Source organism: Chamaea fasciata, unplaced genomic scaffold, assembly GCF_029207755.1.
Source record: "Chamaea fasciata isolate MVZ Bird 193981 ecotype frontalis unplaced genomic scaffold, bChaFas1.0.hap1 SCAF_1, whole genome shotgun sequence".
Lineage (NCBI taxonomy): Eukaryota > Metazoa > Chordata > Aves > Passeriformes > Sylviidae > Chamaea > Chamaea fasciata.
This window is the reverse complement of record NW_027094086.1, coordinates 39,354,029-39,359,702: the sequence shown is the minus strand read 5'-3', so window position 1 is coordinate 39,359,702 and position 5,674 is coordinate 39,354,029.

The window sequence follows — 5,674 nt, the reverse complement described above, 5'->3', positions numbered from 1 at the left end:
TAAACCCAGCACTAACACAGAGCAATATGGGATATCAGGAAGGGAAATTTGGGTCATGGGCATATGAATTACCTGGAGCCTGTGATGTTTTCTTCATTTGACTTACTAATTTATTTCATGCAGCTGCCAACACTTGCTGCACCTCCTAAAATTGACTTCGCCCCACCCCAGCAGTAGTACATTTATATTGGGGTGAATCACCACCACCTTCTCCAACACATCCTGCCTGTGCTCAGCCAAACATCTTTTCCTCTCTCCAGTTGCAAAACAGTAGCTGCTCCCAGTGGTTAAGCATTAAATCTGATTAAATTTGATGGAAGTGGGCCCTCATTCTGTCCCCAAAGAGCTGATACTACAGACTCACGTGTTTTCCTTTGACTGCCTGTTTCTGCTGCTGTCTCTTGCCTGGCACGCTGCCTGGAAAGGAGGAGGGACTGTTGAAATAGGACAGCTTGCCAAAGAAATCAAACTTCTTCAGAAGAAAAGCTCCAGTGTGAAAATTTCAATCTTTTTGGGGACATCCCTTTTCTACAGGTGTAATACACTTTTATATTTGAAAATATCAGGTTTCCTCATTGTTAAATCTGTTGGTCCTGTGTGGTTTTTTCTCTGGAGTGCAGGAATATCCTAATACATATAATATAAAAAATATTTGTTGAGGTGGAAATATTATTAAGGAACCTGAGTGTTTCTGGCTTTATTTGCCCCAATGTGAGCATGCTATTAGCACAGGTGCTGTCTCCTACTTTAGATATTGGAAATGGGGCCCAAATACTCAGAAGTGGGCAAATTAATTGATAAAAACTTCCTATAGACCTAGCTCCAACAATTGCAGAGATCTGCATTAAAATTAGGAGCTTGGGCTACAGAAATAATTATTTTCTTGCCATCTATTTTTGCTGCATGGTTTGAAGGGACAATCTGTTAGGAATCAGCACATCTACAGAAACTGCTTGGTTCACCAGCTAATAAAAATGATAGAGTGTAATAATGACAAAGCAAGCATGAGTGATATCATCTTGACATTTGCAAAGCCCAGGTGGATTGAATAATAATGGTCTGCTATTCGCCTTGCATCAGCAGCTGAAGTAGGTTCCATGATCCTGTTTATACCAAAGAAACAGGGCATCACAAAAACACACACATACACTTACCTTTGCTGCTGTGTAAAGTCAGACAGTATCTGGTCCTGTAGCCAAAAATGTAAGATATTATGAGTTAAGAAACTAAAGATGGGTTGATGCATTCCAACAGCTGAGATTTTCTGGCTGCCTTTTTAGGTCAGCTCTCTACTCTCATCCTTTCTTGAAGTGCGTTTTTGGGCCCTGGTGGGTGTTTAGCTGCCCACATGCCAGGCTCTTCTGACTCACCTTGCTGCAGACAGCAACAAAAGCTGTCCTCCAAATTTAGATGCTTGTCAAACTACAGCCACTGGCTCAAAAGGAGAGCTTTGCAAATGAAGCACTGGGCACAGAGTAACCAAAGCAATTTAAAAGTGGTTTCAGCACAAATTCAGACCCTTTGCTGCACCAGAAGGGTGGAATAAATCGCACAGTATAAACGACTATAGGTTCATTTATTACAGCTGCTATGCAGAAAGCTTATTGCCTCCTAGAAATGGTGTTTGTGCATACTGTAGGACGACAGAAAAAAAACCAGAAGTTCTTTATACGAAGCTTCCTCTCCTGTTAGAAAAGCAGCCTTCCCTTATCAAGTTTGCTCTGTATGAGGATCTTAAGGAGGTGGTGGGATGTGCACAAAGACCCGAAGTTAACGACATTAGCTCCTCCTCAGCTATAACTTCCTGCGTCTGGTCTGGCCACGGCTGAGCCAGCCCTGGGCTAAACAAGATATTCCAGAGCACATGAGGCACTGGAAACAGGGTGGCTGGGTCAGCCAGGCTACTGCCTCTTCCTCTGACTGCTCTGCAAAGACAGCCCAGCCAGCACCACACCACACACTGCCGCAGGCCAGGGGAACCACAGGCACTCGAGCTTGCTTCATCCCCCTCTGACAACAAAACTTTAGTGGGATTTAAGCCCTGTCCTGAAGACCCCGGGTATCATCACAGGGGATGGCTGCAAGAAAGATTTTGGCAGAGACAAGTGGCAGAGAGAGGTATTGGAAAGCAAGCATGACTACTAGCTTGCTTTTGAGAAGAAACCACAAGCCTGGAGGCAGGAACACCTGATGATAGTGCAATATAGCATTGCCTACTAGACATCTTCCACTACATACTACTGAGTTACCCTTTTCTCCAAACCGGCCCTGAGGGCTGCTGAAGTCTTCTCCTGAGCTTGCTCCTCCAGGATAAGGGCCTTCACCACTGCTCAACTCAGATGGCAACCTTGGTCCTGGAAACACCACCAAAGCTGCTATGCTTCTGTGCTGATGTCAGGTTTTGCAAGGAGAAAAAGGAGCCAGGAAGTTTTGTTTTCATAAATGTGACTCAGGATTGCCCAGAATCAGGATTCCAAAAAGTAGTTTCAGGTTTGTGTGTGCTTTCTTCAGCTGTGAGACTTGTTTTTTATTTTCATTAATACCTTCAGAGACTAAGCCAAGCTGCAGTCAGCCTTTTCCCTCAAGCTTGCTCTCACAAAGACAGATCAGATACCAAAATTTCTGACTGGAAAGAGGAAACCTATGGTAAAAAAACATTAACCAAGCAAGCCTGCAAATGCTGTGCCACTAGTTAAGAACATTAATCCACTGCATAATGAGCAAAAGAAAATTAATTCATTTCTAAATGGACAGGATGCTTCAATGGTTTTGGTGGATCTGTCAGGAAAGTGTTTCTCAGACCGTAGGGAGAAATCTGATCATTAGAGAAGTGTCTGGAGAGCTGACAACCCCATTACAGAAATAAGAGCTCAGAAATGTTTCTAGGTACCTTTGGTAGATTTCAAATAGATCAGGGAGGTCTAAGTTGGACATTAGGAAGAATTTCTTCATGGAAAGGATGTTTGGGCGTTGGAATGGGCTGCCCAGGGAGGTGGTGGAGTCACCATCCCTGGAGGTGTTTAAGAAAAGACTGGACATGTGGCACTCAGTGCCATGGTCTAGTTGACATGGTGGTATTGGGTCATAGGTTGGACTTGACAATCTCAAAGGTCTGTTCCAACCTAATTGAGTCTGTGATTCTGTAAAAGAGAACTAACAAAGGTTCATTGGGGTGTCCATTTCTGTTCCCACTTAGGAAGTAACTGAAATGAAGTTGGTCTGAGCAAAGTGCACACCTAACAAAACACTACTGAAAGAAACGGAAAAGTAAATCCATCTGGAATATATGAAAATTAGCCCCATCTGCATCCCAATTCATCCGCCACCAATTCTGTATAAAGATGACACAAAGTTGTGAATTCCTACCCTCCCTGATGTTTGGAACATTGGGTTTCTCATTAAAAGGAATTAGGTTAAAAAATCATTCCATTTCTTCACTTCTTTTTTTTTTAAACTTGCAAGATCTTCTCGGAATAATACATGTTTTGTAAGAACTTGGGCATCTCATGTTTCCAGAGCATGGCATGGTTTTAGCTGGAAAACAAAAGCCAAAGGTGATGAGTTGTGCTGCATTCATTCATTACAGTAACTGGTACAGACAGACAAGGCCCAGTGGAACAAGAACTGCTCTACAACAGCTGACTCAGCTCCATGGTGGGAAAAAAAAAAAATTGGGTCTGCTTTATATATGCAGCCTGATATTAATTCCAAATGGCATCTCACCTTGCAATGTTTCACATACAGGCAAAAGCGAGAAGTGTTAGTAAACACTTCAGGTTTTAAGAAAGTGCTCCCTACAGTTCAAAAGTTTGTTACATCTTTATGACCAATTTTCTGACATAAAGAGATAATTTTAACAATTTTAAAATATTTCAGGAAGCAACATATGGTATGCATGCAATGTATGCTGTGACAAAATTCAAGGTTGCAAGTGGCAAATCTGCAACCATCTGTGCAACACAAAATTATGTAAAAAAAGGCAGACAAGCAAATATTGCAAATAACCCATGATGAGAAAAGTATCATGCAATCATAAAACAGTTTGGGTTGGAAGAGGACCTTAAAGATCATCCAGTTCCAACCCCCCTGTCATGGGCAGGAACACCTTCCACTAGACCAGGTTGCTCAAAGCCCCATCCAACCTGGCCTTAAACACTTCCAAGGATGAGGCCTCCACAATATTTTCTGGGCAACCTCTTCCAGTGCCTCAGCACTCTCACAGTCAACAATTTCTCCCTAATATCTAATCTACACCTACTCACTCTGGTTTAAAGCCACCCCCCTTGTCCTGTCACTACATGGCCTCGTCAAAAGTCCCTCTCCAGCTTTCATGTACCCCCCTTCAGGTACTGAAAGTGCTCCAATGCTCCTCTGGAGCCTTCCCTTCTCCAAGCTGAACAGCCCCAACTCTCTCAGCCTGCCTTCAAACAAGAGATACTCCAGCCTTCTGCTCACATTCATAATTTTGAGACTTTCACTTCCTTTGACTAGTTCTGGGTCATAAAAAACCCCACAAAAAAAAACCAAACCAATACAAAAAAAAAAAAAAAAAAAAAAAAAAAAAAAAAGGCGAAGAGAACAGAAAAGTGCCATCAGATTGTCTCTTGAAGTTTTAGCAGACACATTTTTGAAAATTATCTTTACATGTATTTTCAGTGCTACTATGTTCGTGCAGCAATTCCGTGCACTTTCAACATTCACTTTTGGTACGGTAATTTTTTGATGCAAAAGTAACACCAAGAAAAGCATCCTAGCGTCTATGATGGGCTTAATAGGGATTAAGCACAGTAGAGCTAACACATTGTCATCATAGCTGTATCTTCTCCACAGAATAATAGGATGAAGCAACATAATGCTATACTTGTACAGCAAACCCCATACCGGATGAGCCACACAGTTGTGTTGACAGTGCTGATTAAGTGCTCTACCTTGCATTTGCAGATTAATTTCATGTGAAAGCATCCTAATAATAGATGTTCAAACTGAGCTCTGCTATTACACAACAGGACAGTAAATTGGCCAGTAGGAGATTTGGGTCTTGCTGAGAGATAATGATGAATACCTGTCAGTACAGCAGTTGGTCTACTTCCAAACAGCCTAAAAATACATATCCTGCTTATGCTGCTCACATAGTGGAACATGTAATATCTTCAGTGTATCTAAAGGCTAACCAGACAATCAGTGGTTTAGTCTAACCCCTTGAATACTTCTGCTTTATGCACAGCTAAAAGGATGGCGGGTCTATAACCTTACTTGTGAGACTCTATCCCTGTCAGCCTCTTTTTCAATAAAACTAAGTAGGCAATAATTCACACCCCAAAGATGTACAAATAAACCTTACTAGTCAGTATTTATGGCCTATTTCCTATTGCAGAACTTTTAACTAAAGTGATACTGCAGTGCTTGTAAAGGCCTTCTGCAGCATGGGCTGCAACTACTAAAACTCAGACCTTATTGTTTATGTGACTTTTTTCCTTTATTCCACTTTGTTTGAATTATTTTTCCTTTCATTCTTTCTGGGGCTTTGTTCCTTCCATCCCTGTTCAGCCACAGCAAGGAAAGAAAGGCATCTCAGGGGTAGGAGATGATGCTCAAAACCACTCAAGGTTCAGCAGGACAGGCCATCTATCATTCCATTTAGTTCAAACACAACACAAAACTTCAGAAGTCTGTT